Below are 19,879 nucleotides of genomic sequence, written 5' to 3' on the forward strand. Positions count from 1 at the left end.
ACTGACCAACATCTCCGAGATACTGACCTTCATCTCCGAGATACTGACCATCATCTCCGAGATACTGACCAACATCCCTGAGATACTTACCTTCATCTCCGAGATACGGACCTTCATCTCCGAGATACTGACCAACATCTCCGAGATACTGACCAACATCTCCGAGATACTGACCAACATCTCCGAGATACTGACCAACATCTCCGAGATACTGACCAACATCTCCGAGATACTGACCAACATCTCCAGGATACTGACCTTCATCTCCGAGATACTGACCTTCATCTCCGAGATACTGACCTTCATCTCCGAGATACTGACCTTCATCTCCGAGATACTGACCTTCATCTCCGAGATACTGACCAACATCGCCGAGATACTGACCAACATCGCCGAGATACTGACCAACATCGCCGAGATACTGACCAACATCTCCAAGATACTGACCAACATCTCCAAGATACTGACCAACATCTCCGAGATACACCCGTTCTTAACCTCTGAAACCACTAAGCAATTTATTCCCTCCCTGGTTATCTCTCGCTTTGACTACTGTAACTCCTTCCTCATTGGCCGACCTGATTGCAGGCTATCCCCTCTTCGCTGCTGCCAGACTCATCCAACTTACTAACCGTTCTGTATCTGCCACCCCTCTCTGCTAATCCCTCCACTGGTCTCCACTCAGTGTCATCCATCCCTCTCTGCCAAGCCCTCCACTGACCTCCACTCAGTGTGCTCCATCCCTCTCTGCCAATCCCCCAACTGGCCTCTACTCAGTGTCCTCCACCCCTCTCTGCCAACCCCTCCACTGGCCTCCACTCAGTGTCCTCCATTCCTCTCTGCCAATCCCTCCACTGACCTCCACTCAGTGTCCTCCACCCCTCTCTGTCAATATCTCCACTGGCCTCCAATTAGTGTCCTCCACCCCTCTCTGTCAATCCCTCCACTGACCTCCAATTAGTGTTTTCCATCACTCTCTGTCAATCCCTCCACTGGCCTCCAATTAGTGTCCTCCACCCCTCTCTGCCAATCCCTCCACTGACCTCCAATTAGTGTCCTCCATCCCTCTCTGTCAATCCCTCCACTGACCTCCAATTAGTGTCCTCCATCACTCTCTGTCAATCCCTCCACTGGCCTCCAATTAGTGTCCTCCACCCCTCTCTGCCAATCCCTCCACTGACCTCCAATTAGTGTCCTCCATCCCTCTCTGTCAATCCCTCCACTGACCTCCAATTAGTGTCCTCCATCACTCTCTGTCAATCCCTCCACTGGCCTCCAATTAGTGTCCTCCACCCCTCTCTGCCAATCCCTCCACTGACCTCCAATTAGTGTCCTCCATCCCTCTCTGTCAATCCCTCCACTGGCCTCCACTCAGTGTCCTCCACCGCTCTCTGCCAACCCCTCCACTGACCTCCAATTAGTATCCTCTATCCCTCTCTGCCAATCCCTCCACTGGCCTCCACTCAGTGTCCTCCATCCCTCTCTGCCAATCCCTCCACTGGCCTCCACTCAGTGTCCTCCATCCCTCTCTGCCAATCCCTCCACTGGCCTCCACTCAGTGTCCTCCACCCCTCCACTGGCTTTCACTCAATGTCCTCCACCCCTCTCTGCCAATCCCTCCACTGACCTCCACTCAGTGTCCTCCACCCCTCTCTGCCAATCCATCCACTGGCCTCCACTCAGTGTCCTCCCCCCTCTCTTCCAATCCCTCCACTGGCCTCCACTCAGTGTCCTCCACCCCTCTCTGCCAATCCCTCCACTGACCTCCACTCAGTGTCCTCCATCCCTCTATGCCAACCCCTGCACTGGCCTCCACTCAGTGTCCTCCACTCCTCTCTGCCAATCCCTCCACTGGCCTCCACTCAGTGTCCTCCATCCCTCTCTGCCAACTCCTCCACTGGCCTCCACTCAGTGTCCTCCACCCCTCCACTGGCTTTCACTCAATGTCCTCCACCCCTCTCTGCCAATCCCTCCACTGACCTCCACTCAGTGTCCTCCACCCCTCTCTGCCAATCCCTCCACTGGCCTCCACTCAGTGTCCTCCCCCCCTCTCTTCCAATCCCTCCACTGGCCTCCACTCAGTGTCCTCCACCCCTCTCTGCCAATCCCTCCACTGGCTTCCCATTGCCCAACGGATAAAATTCAAAATATTAACAATAACATATAAAGCCATTTATAACTCCGCCCCAAATTACATCACCAATCTTGTCTCCAAATATCACCCAAACCGTCCTCTCCGCTCCTCGCACAATCTCCTACTCTCTAGCTCCCTTGTCTCCTCCTCCCATGCTCATCTCCAGGACTTCTCCAGAGCCTCCCCATCCTCTGGAACTCTCTACCCCAATCTATCAGCCTATCGCCTACTCTGTCCACTTTTAGGCGATCTCTGAAAACCTATCTCTTCAGGGAAGCCTATCCTGCCTTTAGCTAATAATGGAATCTTCTATTCCTCCTACCAGTCCATCCCCCACAGTTACTACCTTTTGTACCACTAGCCCCTCCCTCCTAGATTGTAAGCTCCCAGGATCAGGGCCCTCCTATCCCTCTTGTATTGAACTGTATTGTTGCTGTATTGTCTCCCATTATATTGTAAAGCGCTGAGCAAACTGTTGGCGCCATAAATCCTGTATAATAATAATAATATATAAATCCTGTATAATAATAATGATGTTTAGAACCTCCTTCCATTCAAGTCGGCTGTAACACGCCATAAACATGCGGCCTTGTTCACAAAAAAAAAATAGGCGCCTAGGTTGCGTTTTTAACACACCTTTACCACGTGTCAAATGCGCATTGGGCGGTTGCTGAGTGCTTTTAACGCTTGTCAAGTGCGAGTTATCAGTTAGCATTGTTCCCGCTGTCTCTGTGGACTACAAAACACCTCCCCCGTTATAGAGAAGAGTAGGTGCTTCACATTCCTAATGCATTCCTTGACCTAGGGTGACAACGCCGCTCAGGGCAGTTGTCACTCTTGGACAGGAAGTGTGTCAATGGCAGGATCAACAGGCTAAGATAAAGGAAAAACAAGTGTGAAAAAGGAAAAACGAATGCAGCCGCCACATCTAAGGAGCAGTAAGCTGCACTACTATCAATTTGCTATTCTTGGGTTTCAATACGCTTTAAATCTTTCTGGAGCCCCCGCCATCTAGTGCCGCCTAGTGGATTATAAAAAGGGCAAAACGGGCGGCTGCAAAAAAACCTACTGGTCTCATTCTGTTCCCGCATGGGGGACGCACGTTTGCTGGGGGTCGGGTGTGTACAGGGGTGAACTGACAACTCATGGGGCCCCCAGGCAATAGGGGATCATGGGGCCCCTGTGTCCTTGCCCAAACTCAAAAAAGCCTATGAAAAAGGTACCAGGGGCATCTCATGGGGCCCCCTACTGACCCTGGGCCCTCAATAGGGGATCATGGGGCCCGTGTTCTTGCTCAAACTCAAAAAAGCCTATAAAAAAGGTACCAGGGGCATCTCATGGGGCCCCCTACTGACCCCGGGCCCTCGGGCAGTGCCTGAGTTTACAAATGGTCAGTCTGCCCCTGGGTGTGTACATTCGCTCCAACCATGTGCATGCTTGGGAGCCATTGATATATATTGTATCACATTTGTGGCTTTGAGCGTCGGACGCGCTTTCACCCGAGGGTCACACCTATGCGTTTTCTGCAGCGTTTTGCAGAATCACAGTGCAGTCCATTTAACATGAATTCCTATGGGACACGTTCACATCTCTGCGTTTTCACCCGGTGCGTTTTTTGGAAAGGGTCAGGGACTTTTTTGAACGCAAAACGTTGCGTTTGTGGTTCTATAGACTTCAATGGGAATGCTGAAGAAAGGCATGTATTGCGTTTTTGTCGCGTTTTTGGTGCCTTTTGCATTTAAAATCTGTCTAGCAACAAGAGAAAAAAAAACAAACAAAACGCAAAACACAGTAAAAAAGCAAAAACGCAACAAAGCGCAAAACGCAACGCAATGAAGAAACGCATCAAACACAACCCGCATAGGTGTGAACCTAGACTCTGATATTCGGGGAAAAGTTTCCTGTCTGAGACACAACTGCAGAAAAAAAGTAACAATGAATATAAAATGTATACAGCAACCGGAAATCCAAGCCCCGCACATCCTTCACTAGGGCCCCATTCACACTATAACGCATGGAGCCGTGTGTCATACATATGCGTGTTTTTGGGCGCACCGTCGCGCTCCACGCATAAAGCAGCCCATTCATTTCAATGGGCTCCTCTACGTGTGGGAAAACAGCTCATGCGTCTCTTTGAGTGTCGCCGTTTTTTTTAACCACATGTTTTGCTGCAGTTTTCGGGCGAAAAACGTCCAACTGCCACATTAACGAGATTTTACGCACGTTTGTGAAACGCTGCAGTAGGAATGCAGCCAAATGCAGGCCATCGACCGATTTTTCGAACGATAAACGTTTAGCCGCCGTTACCACCAACGATTCCAAAAATCGGCTGAATAAATCATAAAGTTCACCCCATATAACAGCCAAACTTCTGTTCCTCGCAGGTCATGGCTCATGCGCAGATTTTTTAATCGGTAAAACGATCGTCCGATTTGGCCATCATTGCCAGGAAAATTGGCCGTTTTTCCAAATCGGCTGCAAATTTTCCAACATGACCGATAATTTCAAAGTGCAAAAAACCCGAAAACCGGCTGACCAATTAACCCACTAACAGTGTGAAAATCGTCCAATTTTTCTTTCAGACGATTTTGGAACCGTCTATGGCCGGCATAAGGCTAGATTTAGACCTGCGACTAAACCACGCTCTGGTCACTTTTCAGAGCCGTGTGGCGGGCAATGTGACGCCTCCTAACCAGGGGCAGACTGACAACTCATGGGGCCCCCGGGCAATAGGGGATCATGGGGCCCCTGTGTCCTTGCCCAAACTCAAAAAAGCCTATGAAAAAGGTACCGGGGGCATCTCATGGGGCCCTCTACTGAACCCGGGCCCTCGGGCAGTGCCCGAGTTTCCATACAGTCAGTCCGCCCCTGGTCCTAACTGCCACTTTTAACCCCCTAATTCAAACAAACCGTGTGCATTGCATGGAGTTTGGGTTCTGTTCCTCATTTGCTTTGAATGGGTTGCGACATATTGGATCATTTTTGCTGTGGACATGAAGCAAAGCGTCGCAACTGCGGCATGTGAATACCCCGTCCGCTGCCATTGCAACTTGGGAGAGGGGGCCAGTAAAAACGCGGCTCAGACCTCAATATACTGTAAGGACCCCAGGTACAATGTATCCAACTCTGTACAAAGGTGACAAGGGTGACAACCTATGCTGAAAACCCGCAGAATCCCAAAACACAGATCAGGGATGAGAAGGGGGAGGGGGATGAGGTGGAAGGGGGGGGTTACAGTCATGTGAAGAGGGAATGGAGGAGGGGGACGTAATTGTGGGGGAGGGGGCAGTGACATGTGGAGAGGGCAGAGGATCTGCGGTGTAGCAGGTGGCAGTTGAAGTTCCAGAATTGATCAACTTTCCAAATTAGCTGACAGCACAGCAAACGCAGCGCTGGGACGGGGTTCTTCAGGCGAAAGGGTCAAAGTGTGGCCCCCTGCATGAGCTGCGGACTACCTCAGCAGTACAGATTGCAGGTCCTGACCTTTTTGCGCTCCCTCCCCCACCCAAGGCGGCCACCTCTAATGCCTACCCCTGGGCCCCAGCCATCTGTAACCGTCTACTCCTCACATCCCTGGCTGTCATCACATGTTGTCAGACCTCTGAGGCCAAGCTGGCCACACACTGATTTTTTTTTTTTTTTGTTCCAACGTTTTTGCAAAATTCTAAAAAATCCTTTGTCAGAGCGCTCATTGGTGTCAATTTGTCCCCGTGAATCATTAGAAACGTGAATGAATGTTCCAAAAACAAATTGTTTTTCAAAAGCAATTCTACTGGTGTATGGTCGGCTTTATTGTCATAACCACAAAAACAGCGTATGTTTGCCAGAATGCTGGATGACATTTCCTTCATCAGTCTGGAGGTGGATTGGCCCATTATGGGCTGTAGAGGGGAGAAGGAATGGAGATCAGAGAGGTGATCAGACTTGTAAAGACCCATGTGTAGCCTGAGTAGGAAAGGGATGGAAAGGGGGTGCAACAGTAAGATCTGAATACAGGAGGGGGGACCTTGTAAGATTTGGATGGAGGAGGGAGGCCCTAGTATGGATTGGATGGTGGATGGGGCACTGCTAAGGATTGGATGGGGGAGAGGGCACTGGTAAGGATTGGATGGGTGAGAGGGCACTGGTAAGGATTGGATGGGTGAGAGGGCACTGGTAAGGATTGGATGGGTGAGAGGGCACTGGTAAGGATTGGATGAATGATGGGGGCACCAGTGAGGACTGGATGGTGGGTAGAGGCACCAGTATGGATTGGGTGGTAGAGGGGGCACTGGTAAGGACTGGATGGAGGATGGGTGCACCAGGAAGGATTGGATAGTAGATGGGGGCACTGGTAAGGATTGGATGGAGGTTTGGGGCACCAGTAAGGATTGGATAGTAGATGGGGCACTGGTAAGGATTGGATGGAGGATGAGGGCACTGGTAAGGACTGGATGAGGATGAGGGCACTGGTAAGGATTGGATGGAGGTTTGGGGCACCAGTAAGGATTGGATAGTAGATGGGGGCACTGGTAAGGATTGGATGGAGGATGAGGGCACTGGTAAGGAATGGATGAGGGAGGGGCACCAGTAGGTACCAGATAGATATGAGGTGCGCCGGTAAGGAATGTATGGAGGAAGGGGCACTAGTAAAGACTGGATGAAGGAGGAGGCACAGGTAGGTTATGAATGGATGAGGGACCACCAATTAGGACTGGATGGAGGAAGGAACAGGAAGGGGCACTGGTAAAGACTGATTAGGGAAGGGAGAACCAGTAAATACTGGATGGAGGAGGGGTGCATCAGTAAGGACTGGATAGAGGTGGGTGGCACTGGTAAGGATTGGATGGAGGATGGGCACACAGTTAAGGGCTGTTTGGAGGACGTTGGCACTAGTAAAGACTGGATGGGAGAGAGGGTACCAATAAGTACTAGGTGGAGGAGAGGCGCACTAGTAATGATTGGAAGTAGCAGGGACCACTGGTAGGAACTGGATAGAGGAAGGTGCACTTGTACGTAACAGAGTAGGAGCCACTGGTAAGGACTGGATGAGAAGAGGCACAGGTAAGGATTGGATGAAGGAGGGGACACTGGTAGTGATTGGATACAGGAGGGGGCACTGATAAAGACTGGATGCTGGAGGAGGCAGCTGTAAGTACTGGATGGAGGAGGGGTATACAGGTAAGGACTGGATAAAGGAAGGACAACAGTAAAGGCAGGATGGAGGAGGTGGGCACTGGTAAGTTAAGGATAGAGGAGGGGGTACCAGTATGGACTGGATGGAAGAAGAGGCACTGGTAAGGACTGGACAAAGAGGGAGCACTGGTAATAACTAAATGGAAGTGGGGGCACTGAAAAGAACTGGACGAACAGGGGGACACAAGTAAATAGATGGAGAAGGAGTTACCAGGGACTGGATAGAGCAGGGGGCACTGCTAAGGACTGGATGGCGGAAGGGGCCCTGGTAAGGACTGGATGGAGGAAGGGGCACTGCTAAGGACTGGATGGAGGAAGGGGCACTGCTAAGGACTGGATGGAGGAAGGGGCACTGCTAAGGACTGGATGGAGGAAGGGGCACTGCTAAGGACTGGATGGAGGAAGGGGCACTGCTAAGGACTGGATGGAGGAAGGGGCACTGCTAAGGACTGGATGGAGGAAGGGGCACTGCTAAGGACTGGATGGAGGAAGGGGCACTGCTAAGGACTGGATGGAGGAAGGGGCCCTGCTAAGGACTGGATGGAGGAAGGGGCCCTGGTAAGGACTGGATGGAGGAAGGGGCCCTGGTAAGGACTGGATGGAGGAAGGGGCACTGCTAAGGACTGGATGGAGGAAGGGGCACTGCTAAGGACTGGATGGAGGAAGGGGCCCTGGTAAGGACTGGATGGAGGAAGGGGCCCTGGTAAGGACTGGATGGAGGAAGGGGCACTGCTAAGGACTGGATGGAGGAAGGGGCACTGCTAAGGACTGGATGGAGGAAGGGGCACTGCTAAGGACTGGATGGAGGAAGGGGCACTGCTAAGGACTGGACAAAGAGGGTGCCACTGGTAATGTCTAATGTCTGAATGGAAGTGGGGGCACAAAGAAGAACTGGACAAAGAGGGGGACTCAAGTAAATAGATGGAAAAGGAGTTACCAGGGACTGGATAGAGCAGGAGGCACTGCTAAGGACTGGATGGAGGAAGAGGCACTGGTAAGGACTGGATAGAGAAGGGGGCACTGATATGGACTGGATGGAGGAAGGGGCACTGGTAAGGACTGGATGGAGGAAGGGGCACTGGTAAGGACTGGATAGAACAGGGGGCACTGATATGGACTGGATGGAGGAAGGGGCACTGATATGGACTGGATTAGAAGGAGCACTGGTAAATAATGGATGCAGAAGGGGTTACCGGTATAGGTTGGATAGAGGTTGGGGCACTGGTAAGGACTAGATGGAGGAAGGGGACCCAGTAGGAACTTGATGAAGGAAGGGGTGCCACTAAGGACTGGAGAAAGGGTGGAGACATCTCTGGGAAAGATGGCACAGGCCAGTATAAAAGGGTATGCTCAGACCTGGCAGAGTACTGCTGAGATATGGGGGGAGGATAACGCTGGAATTTGTAGGGATGAGCCACGTGTTGGGCACTGGGCCGAATATTTCAGCACTCACATGAGATACAGCGCTCCTGACTCACACAACAATACGAGATGTTTTCGCTGCTGAAAGCTTTGTTTTGGCTCCGACGTCTGGCAGATACAATGATAAGTGACATAATTCTACGAGAGAGTCCAGATCTGCACTCACAGAGGACACCAGGGCGGGGTGCAGATCGCATACACCTTATTTACAGTATACTTGTCACCCACAACGACTAATTCCAGGACAAGACAAAGGATGAGTGATGAGGATTCAACTTTGTTAGACAAGATAATTTAGTCCCAACCTTTTCAGGTATACAACGATCCTGGCCGCACCCCTAACCACAATTCCTCACCCCAACAACTACAACGTCTTTTAGATAATCCCCAGAATGTAATCTTTTTTCATTTACGACGATGATGGGGGTGACTTAGGTATGAGATGATGGGGTGCAATAGTTATGAGATGATGGGGTGCATTAAATATGTGATGATAGGGTGTAATAGTTATGAGATGATGGGGGTGCAATAGATATAAGATGATGGGGTGCATTAGGTATAAGATGATGGGGTGCATTAGGTATAAGATGATGGGGTGCATTAGTAAGGAGATAATAGGGGTGTACTATGTATGTGATGATGGGGTGCATTAGATATGAGATGATGGGGGTACATTAGATATGAGATGATAGGGGTGCATTAGGTATATGATGATGAGGTGCATTAGATATGAGATGATGGGGGTGCATTAGATATGAGATGATGGGGGTACATTAGATATGAGATGATAGGGGTGCATTAGGTATATGATGATGAGGTGCATTAGATATGAGATGATGGGGGTGCACTATGTATGTGATGATGGAGTGTATTAGATATGAGATGATAGGGGTGCATTAGGTATATGATGATGGGGTACATTAGATATGAGATGATGGGGTACATTAGATATGAGATGATAGGGGTGCATTAGGTACATGATGATGGGGTACATTAGATATGAGATGATGGGGTGCACTATGTATGTGATGATGGGGTGTATTAGATATGAGATGATGGGGGTGCATTAGATATGAGATGATAGTAAGCTCGAAAGAGCAGGGCCCCCGATCCCCTCGTGTTTTGTATTGTATTGGTATTGTTCTGTCACATGTTCTGTCCCCCTTTGTAATGTACAGCGCTGAGCGAACTATTGGCGCTTTATAAATACTGTATAATAATAATAATAGGGGTGCATTAGGTATATGATGATGGGGTACATTAGATATGAGATGATGGGGTGCACTATGTATGTGATGATGGGGTGTATTAGATATGAGATGATGGGGGTGCATTAGATATGAGATGATAGCTGGTGTATGAACTAGGAGATGATGGGGGTTGTTTAAGATGATGGGGATGTATGGGATGAGAAATTATGGGGGGTTGCATAAGATGATAGGGGTGCATGAGATGTGACATGATAGGGAATGTACTGTAAAAAAGGTACAGTATAAGATGATGGGGGCTGCATGAGATTATGGCCAGTGTATGAGGTATGAGATGATGGGAGTTGTATGAGATGTGAGATGCCCCCTTCCATATATCACAGTACCAACCAGTGTACCACCCTCCATATACCACAGTACCAACCAGTGTACCCCTCCACATATCACAGTACCAACCAGTGTACCCCCTCCACATATCACAGTACCAACCAGTGTATCCCCTCCACATATCACAGTACCAACCAGTGTACCCCCTCCACATATCACAGTACTAATCAGTGCACCACCCTCCATATACCACAGTACCAATCAGTGTACCCCTCCACATATCACAGTACTAACCAGTGCACCACCCTCCATATACCACAGTACCAATCAGTGTACCCCTCCACATATCACAGTACCAACCAGTGTACCACCCTCCATATACCACAGTACCAATCAGTGTACCCCTCCACATATCACAGTACCAACCAGTGTACCACCCTCCATATACCACAGTACCAATCAGTGTACCCCTCCACATATCACAGTACCAACCAGTGTACCCCCCTCCATATACCACAGTACCAACCAGTGTACCCCCTCCATATATCACAGTACCAACCAGTGTACCCCCTTCCATATATCACAGTACCAACTAGTGTACCACCCTCCATATATCACAGTACCAACCAGTGTACCCCCTTCCATATACCACAGTACCAATCAATGTACCCCTCCACATATCACAGTACCAACCAGTGTACCCCCTCCTTATATCACAGTACCAACTAGTGTACCCACTTCCACATATCACAGTACCAACCAGGATACCCTCTTTCAGGTATCACAGTACCATCCAGTGTACCCCCCTCCATATATCCAAGTACCAACCAGCATACCCACTTCCACATACCACGATACCAACCAGTGTAACCCCCTCCACATATCACAATGCCAACCAGTGTACCCCCTTCCATATATCACAGTACCAACCAGTGTACTCCCTTCATACATCACAGTACTAATCAATGTACCCCCCTTCCATATATCACAGTACCAACCAATGTACCCCCTCCATACATCACAGTACTAATCAGTGTACCCCCTTCCATACATCACAGTACCAACCAGTGTACCCCCTCTATATATATATGAGTACCAACCAGCATACCCACTTCCACATATCACGATACCAACCAGTGTACCCCCCTCCATACATCACAGTACTAATCAGTGTACCCCCTCCACATATCACAGTGCCAACCAGTGTACCCCTCTCCATATATCCGAGTACCAACCAACATACCCACTTCCACATATCATGATACCAACCAGTGCACCCCCTCCACATATCACAATGCCAACCAGTGTACCCCCTCCATATATCATAGTACCAACCAGTGTACCCCCTTCATACATCACAGTACTAATCAGTGTACCCCCTTCCATACATCACAGTACTAATCAGTGTACCCCCCTCCATATATCTGAGTACCAACCAGCATACCCACTTCCACATATCACAATACCAACCAGTGTAACCCCTCCACATATCACAGTACCAACCAGTGTACCCCCCTCCATACATCACAGTACTAATCAGTGTACCCCCCTCCATGTATCACAGTACTAATCAATGCACCCCCTCCACATATCACAGTACTAATCAGTGTACCCCCCTCCATATATCACAGTACTAATCAGTGTACCCCCCTCCATATATCACAGTACTAATCAATGTACCCCCCTCCATATATCACAGTACTAATCAGTGTACCCCCCTCCATATATCACAGTACTAATCAGTGTGCCCCCCCCCACTTCATTTACATGGCACTGCCCACCTTTTCTGGGCATAGTTAACCCTGTCATTTTAGCTCCACTCTCACACCCCAGCATATGTTTTCCCTGGAAATATTAATGACATTCTACAGATGTATCCAGCACACAAGTACTAGGTCAGAGAGCCCTGAGGACGGCACGTACAAACCATCAAACACACATCCTTCCTACCACCCAAACCTAACAGAGCGCAGCAATTACAGCAGCCAATCATCTTTCAGCAAACTGCCTGGTTGCTAGGGGTTACTGCGCCGCTACACTCCACTTATTGTGACCCTGAATTTCGTTTATAGAGCCGCCATAAAGAAATGGTAGAATCAAATCTTCCTATAATTTTCCAAAGCTGGGTCCAGCCAAGCCGTATAATATTTATTCCCCATGAATATTTTATGGCTAGTCTTTGATTACATGGCACCCCTGAACCCCCCCCCCCCACTTTGGTTCTCAGTCCTCCAGCTTTGTGTTGTATCATTGCCATGGCAGAGACGTTCATCAGAAACAAGACAAACACTTTGCTGGCACAGTTATCAGACTCTTACCATGTTATATGAATGATGGCGCCATGCCAGTGTGATGCCAGATTCAGAGCCATTGATGCCATCTCAGAAAACTGCCAGTGAGAACCCAAGAAGGTGCATCCAAGATCTCCTCTCCCTCCACACTGGGAATTGTTATATGGAGGAGCCAATGAGGGTCAGTCATAAACTTTTCTTTCTCATGGCGTGAAGCCTCGAGTAGCCCCTTGTGCCGTCTTCTGAGTGACCATCACCAACCGTGACTCAGAGTCCGGCACATGTGATCCAGGAGCAGTTTTGTGGATGAAGATGAGGAGAGGGACCATTGGCACGTGTCCCCATAGGGTGTCTGCCTTCCATGCCATGGCAAGATGGCGCTAGTGTGACGGCACATGGCTACAGTGTATATAAAATGATACAATGTACAAAAAAGTAATGCAATCTATGTATATGAAATTATACATTGTATGTAAAGGGATACAATATATTAAAAGGATACAATGTATATAAATGAATTACATTGTATATAAAGGATACAGTGTATAGAAAGTACTAAAATGTATATATAGGGATACAATGTATTTATAGTAATACAATGTATTTAAAGTGATAGAATATATTTAAGAGGATACAAAGGATAAATTATTACAATGTATATAAAGGATACAGTGTATAGAAAGTAATAAAATGTATATAAAGGGATAAAATGTATTTATAGTAATACAATGTATTTAAAGTGATACAATATATTTAAGAGGGTACAAAGGATAAATTATTACAATGTATATAAAGGGATGCAATGTATTTATAGTAATACAATGTATTTAAGTGACAGAATATATTTAAGAGGGTACAAAGTATAAATTATTACAATGTATATAAAGGATACAGTGTATATAAAGTAATAAAATGTATATAAAGGGATAAAATGTATTTCTAGTAATACAATGTATTTAAAGTGATACAATATATTTAAAAGGATACAAAGGATAAATTAATTACAATGTATATAAAGGATACAGTGTATATAAAGTAATAAAATATATATAAAGGGATATAATTGGATCCTGTATAAATTGACCCTAGTATATGAATGTAAGTTAGGGACCTTAGATTGTACGCCCCTTGAGGGCGGGGACTGATGTGAATGTACAATATATATGTAAAGCGCTGCGTAAACTGACGGCACTATATAAGTACCTGAAATAAATAAAATGTATTTATAGCAATACAATGTATTTAAAGTGGTACAATATATTTAAAAGGATACAATGTATATAAAGTAATAACATGTATATAAAGTTATACAAAGTATTTAGAAGTGATACTATTACATTTTTCAGCAATTACGGACTCTTCGCTATTGTGGCACATACGCATCTGCTGTAATAAATCGACCCCAATGTATTTAAAGTGGTACAATGTATGTAAAGTGATACAATTTATTTAAAGGGATACAATGTAAAAGGCTGGAGAGGGGATTGGAAGACTCATATATACAATAAGTATAAGAAAAGTCGCCTCTCACCTCTCGGTGTGACCGGTTGGAGTCCCCTGGACGCAGCACGCTGTCTCTGCTCTGTCCGAGGTGTGTGACTGGCTCATCCTATCTTTCAATGAATGCCTGTTCTTCTCTCCTCCCCCTGAGTGCTGAATGGTCAGGACAGGCTGCCCATCTACCCCTCCCCCCCCCACACACCCCCCCACCTCCATGAAAAGCGTGCTTTCCCTCTTGCAGAAACTTTACTCTTCTCAGGGCGCCAAATCATTACCCGCCACAATGATGATTATTATTATACGCTTTAAAACACACCACAGCCACCTGCGTTGCCGGACTGCGCTCCTCCTCATACACGTATCGATATGATCGATCAATCTTAAGATGCAACTAAACCAAAGGGGGGGGGGGGGGTAAAAACACAAACCAGAGAGTGCTTGAACCATCTACAGAGCCCTCGATCAGGTTCGGATCTGCTTCGTCAATCGTCCATCTAGAAATTTTGATGATCGCTTCTCACTGCTCAGAGTTATTTATGTATTTATTTCAGGTACTTATATATCGCCATCAATTACGCAGCACTTTACATATATATTGTACATTCACATCAGTCCCTAACCCTCAAGGGGCATACAATCTAAGGACAGATGGTGGCCATACATGTTTTAATTTTATTATCCGATCGATGTGTGATTTGATCACATTAACTGAATCGCTAATTCCCTTCCCGATATAAACTCGATTTAGGTCAGACTGAGGAGATCAGTCAGGGTGCAAAATGATCGATCCCTTTGTATTGATCGGCAGCACTAACATGCTTTTGTTCATATTTCGACTAATCCCATTATGAGACTGAGATCAATAAGTTCCGGTCATATCTTGCAACTATCGATCAAAATCCACTTCCCTGTGTGTGTCATATCTATCGAATGGGCTGTCAATTGTAGATGGAATATTTATATTGGGAAAGATCAATTGGAAAATAAATTGATCAGTTATTGGAGCGTATATGACTACCAAAATACCTATCTGTCTGTGCTGGAGAACGAAATATAATGCGATATATACCTCTAAATACAGTGTATCCCTTTAAATATATTGTACCCTTTACATAAATTGTATCCCTTTACATGCATAGTATGCCTTTACATGCAGTGTATTACATATACAGTGGGGATCGAAAGTTTGGGCACCCCAGCTAAAAATTTGTATTAATGTGCATAAAGAAGCCAAGGAAAGATGGAAAAATCTCCAAAAGGCATCAAATTACAGATTAGACATTCTTATAATATGTCAACAAAAGTTAGATTTTATTTCCATCATTTACACTTTCAAAATAACAGAAAACAAAAAAATGGCATCTGCAAAAGTTTGGGCACCCTGCAGAATTTATAGCATGCACTGCCCCCTTTGCCAAGCTGAGACCTGCCAGTGTCATGGATTGTTCTCAATCATCATCTGGGAAGACCAGGTGATGTCAATCTCAAAGGTTTTAAATGCCCAGACTCATCTGACCTTGCCCCAACAATCAGCACCATGGGTTCTTCTAAGCAGTTGTCTAGAAAACTGAAACTGAAAATAGTTGACGCTCACAAAGCTGGAGAAGGCTATAAGAAGATAGCAAAGCGTTTTCAGATGTCAATATCCTCTGTTCGGAATGTAATTAAGAAATGGCAGTCATCAGGAACAGTGGAAGTTAAAGCAAGATCTGGAAGACCAAGAAAAATATCAGACAGAACAGCTCGCAGGATTGTGAGAAAAACAATTCAAAACCCACGTTTGACTGCACGATCCCTCCAGAAAGATCTGGCAGACACTGGAGTTGTGGTCACTATTCCACTATAAAGAGATACTTGTACAAATATGGTCTTCATGGAAGAGTCATCAGAAAAAAACCTCTTCTACGTCCTCACCACAAAAATCATCGTTTGAACTTTGCAAATGAACATATAGACAAGCCTGATGCATTTTGGAAACAAGTTCTGTGGACCGATGAGGTTAAAATTGAACTTATTGGCCGGAATGAGCAAAGGTACGTTTGGAGAAGAAGGGGCACAGAATTTAATGAAAAGAACCTCTGTCCAACTGTTAAGCATGGGGTTGGATCAATCATGCTTTGGGGTTGTGTTGCAGCCAGTGGCACAGGGAACATCTCACGAGTAGAAGGAAAAATGGATTCAATAAAATTTCAGCAAATTTTGGATGGTAACTTGATGCCATCTGTGAAAAAGCTGAAGTTAAAGAGAGGATGGCTTCTACAAATGGATAATGATCCTAAACACACCTCGAAATCCACGGGGGATTACATCAAGAGGCGTAAACTGAAGGTTTTGCCATGGCCTTCACAATCTCCTGACCTCAACATAATTGAAAATCTATGGATAGACCTTAAAAGAGCAGTGCGTGACAGACAGCCCAGAAATCTCAAAGAACTGGAAGACTTTTGTAAGGAAGAATGGGCAAAGATACCTCAAACAAGAATTGAAAGACTCTTGGCTGGCTACAAAAAGCGTTTACAAGCTGTGATACTTGCCAAAGGGGGCAGTACAAGATATTAACTCTGCAGGGGGCCCAAACTTTTGCAGACTCCATTTTTTTGTTTTCTGTTATTTTGAAAGTGTAAATGATGGAAATAAAATCTAATGAGGGTGGATGGATGATAAAGAAGGGGGGGGGGAGGTGGCTGATAAAGGTGGGTAAATGATGAAAATAGAGGTATAGAGTGATAGATGAAGGTGGATCAATAATGAAAAAAAAGTGGTTTGTGGGTGGTGAGCAATGAATGTGGGTGGATGATGGGTGCGGGTGGTCAGTGAAGACTGATGGAGGTGGGTGAATGATGAAGAAGGGGGTTGGTGAGTGATGAAGGTGGGTGGATGATGATGAAGAAGGGGATTGGTGAGTGATGAAGGTGGGTGGATGATGATGAAGAAGGGGATTGGTGAGTGATGAAGGTGGGTGGATGATGATGAAGAAGGGGATTGGTGAGTGATGAAGGTGGGTGGATGATGAAGAAGGGGATTGGTGAGTGATGAAGGTGGGTGCGTGATGAAGAAGAAGTGTGAGGGTGCTGGCTGGTGAAGATAGATGGCTGATGAAGGTTGGTGGATGATGGGTGGGGTTGTCAGTGGTGATCAATGAAGGTGGATGAAGGGGGGCGTGTTGGCCAATGAAGGTGGGTAAATGATGAAAATAGAGGTATAGAGTGATAGATGAAGATGGATCAATAATGAAAAACAAGTGGTTTGGCGGTGGTGAGCAATGAAAGTGGGTGGATGATGGTGGAAGTGTGAGGGTGCTGGTCCATGAAGGTTGGTGGTTGATCAGTGGTGACCAATGAAGGTGGATGAAGAAAGGGATGAAAGCGCCCACGTGTCCTCTCTGTGGCGGCTGTACTCCCTTTGCATTTCCTCTCCATTTGTCGGCTGGAGCTGGGAAAACCAGGATATGTCTCTGGATGACAATCCTGAAGAAGGAAACCCCACCCCAACTCCATCACACCTCCACTTCCATCACAACCCTCCCCTTTCCGTTGGGAATTGAAATAATGAGTTGGTAAAGGACATGGAAAGCTGGAATTGCCGAAAATCCCGTTAGAAGATAATATAACAAAACCAGCTTTAGCTGAAACATTGACCTTCAACCCAGAGCATTCCCTGCTGTACTGGATTTCTGCCCCTAGATGTCGTCAGTCTGATGGCTAGCATCATTCAAACCACGTTCTCTAAGCCCGGGTTGTCCTGGACCTGCCTCCTGTCTGTGATTGAAGGTGCAGGAGAAGCAGCATAGTAATCAGCTCATCTCTCTGTCACTCTGCTCTCTCTTCCTATCAGCAGGCTTCTGGTCAGCACATAAACTGATTTACTCCTTGTGCTGCTTCTCCCTGTCTGAGCTCTGTTGTACAAAGACAGCGAAAGGCTGATATCAGGTCGCATTCTGGTACTCACACTGATGGCATTTAAAAATACATTTAACGAAACCATTTATAATTCTGCCCCAAATTACATCACAAATCTTGTCTCCAAATATCCAAACCATCCTCTCCGCTCCTCCCTCTGAAAACCTCTCTCTTCAGGGAAGCCTATCCTGCCTTCAGCTAATAACGGAATCTTCTATTCCTCCCACGACCTCCTGCTCTCTAGCTCCCTTGTCTCCTCCTCCCATGCTCGTCTCCAGGACTTCTCCAGAGCCTCCCCATCCTCTGGAACTCTCTACCCCAATCTATCAGACTATCGCCTACTCTGCTCACTTTTAGGTGATCTCTGAAAACCTCTCTATTCAGGGAAGCCTATCCTGCCCTCAGCTAGTAATTAAATCTTCTATTCCTCCTACCAGTCCATCCCCCACAGCTACTACCTTTTGTACCACTAGCCCCTCCCTCTTAGATTGTAAGCTCCCAGGATCAGGCCCTCCTATCCCTCTTGTATTGTTCTGTATTGTCTCCCGTTATATTGTAAAGTGCTGAGCAAACTGTTGGCGCCATAAATCCTGTATAATAATAATAATATATTAATGAATACAGAGCCGTGTTAATTTGAACCTTTTATATCAGCTAGGAGTTACCAGATGGGAGTTCAAATTTAAGAAGGAAAATGAAACTTTTCCTGCAACCACTTACTGCTTCTGCAGATAACCTACTACAGCCATTACACACAATGCACTTTGATCCAACATAACCCCCCCCCCCCCCACATACACACACTTTTATTTCCAGCTACTCCGTCCTTTCTGGATGGATTTCCCATCACGGACACTGGTGGCAATAAAAACCCGGACAGGGGATCCAAATCTTCCCTACTCCACCCAGAACTGAAAAGGTTTTAATGGAGTTTTAATCAGCTGCTGGGAAGCCACTTGTAATTTTCAGTGCGGGTACCGGGTGAGAGGAACAGCAACATACACAACCTGCGATCCTGTACAATGGTTTGGAATATCCAGTCTTCGGAAAATCCTGAGCTTCGTGTTATTCCCAAAGATCTGTCCCGTCAGGCTGCCCTCTGAACTTCGCCCTCATCTCCCGGAGTGGTGATTATCGCTCAATCAGCAGCGTCGCCATCCGCCACTTCTAGCAGAATTCCACCCATCCTGTCCTCTACCGAATGATTCATCAAACGCCCCCTCCCACCACCAAACGTTTTTTGGGGGGACTTGTTATGTCTACCAATGTAATAGCCAGGCACCCGCAGAAAACTGCTGCAGTGTTGGAGTGGCCGCCCCTGTGGATGTGAAAGCTGTGCGACGATTTGTGGGCTTTGCCAACTTTTACAGGAAATTCATTAAGGACTTTTGTGGTATCATTGCACCGATCACTCAGATGACCGAACACCATGTCCCCTTTGTATGGACCTCGGAGGATCAATCAGCCTTTGAATGGCTGAGAACTTCTCATCTGCTCCTGTCCTACAGCTCCCGACCCTTCATTACCCTACTGGAGGTGCATGCATACATGAGGGGAGTTGGGACCGACCATTTGGAAACTTGGGCACTGCCCGAGGGCCCGGGGTCAGTAGGGGGCCCTATGAGATGCCCCTGGTACCTTTTTCATAGGCTTTTTTGAGTTTGGGCAAGGACACAGGGGCCCCATGATCCCCTATTGCCTGGGGGCCCCATGAGTTGTCAGTCCGCCCTGGTTGGGACCATACTATTCCAAAATCTAGGGCCTAACTCATTATTCTGTTCCAGGGGCCTCCAAACTTTCTAAATCAAGGGTCAGTTTACTGCCCTTCAGACTTTCTAGGGGGCCGCACTGTGGTCACTATGAGTAGAAAATGCTATGGGAGTTAACAGTGCTTCATCATTCGTATGAGTGGGAGGAATGGTG

At 46.9% G+C, this 19,879-nt stretch overlaps 1 protein-coding gene across 1 annotated transcript in view; it reads right to left on the reverse strand.

Moving 5' to 3' along the window:
* The window catches only part of SLC29A1 (solute carrier family 29 member 1 (Augustine blood group)), a 92,418-nt gene extending 78,240 nt beyond the window's left edge, over positions 1 to 14,178 (reverse strand). Inside the window, exon 1 of the mRNA XM_089666695.1 lies at positions 14,089 to 14,178. The gene's annotated coding sequence lies outside the window, so the exon portion shown is untranslated. The remainder of the gene's footprint in view (positions 1 to 14,088) is intronic.
* Between the last annotated feature and the right edge of the window lie 5,701 nt (positions 14,179 to 19,879).

Source organism: Staurois parvus, unplaced genomic scaffold (genome assembly GCF_062004578.1).
Source record: "Staurois parvus isolate SC_StPar_1 unplaced genomic scaffold, SC_StPar_1.0 ptg002784l, whole genome shotgun sequence".
Classification (NCBI taxonomy): Eukaryota; Metazoa; Chordata; class Amphibia; order Anura; family Ranidae; genus Staurois; species Staurois parvus.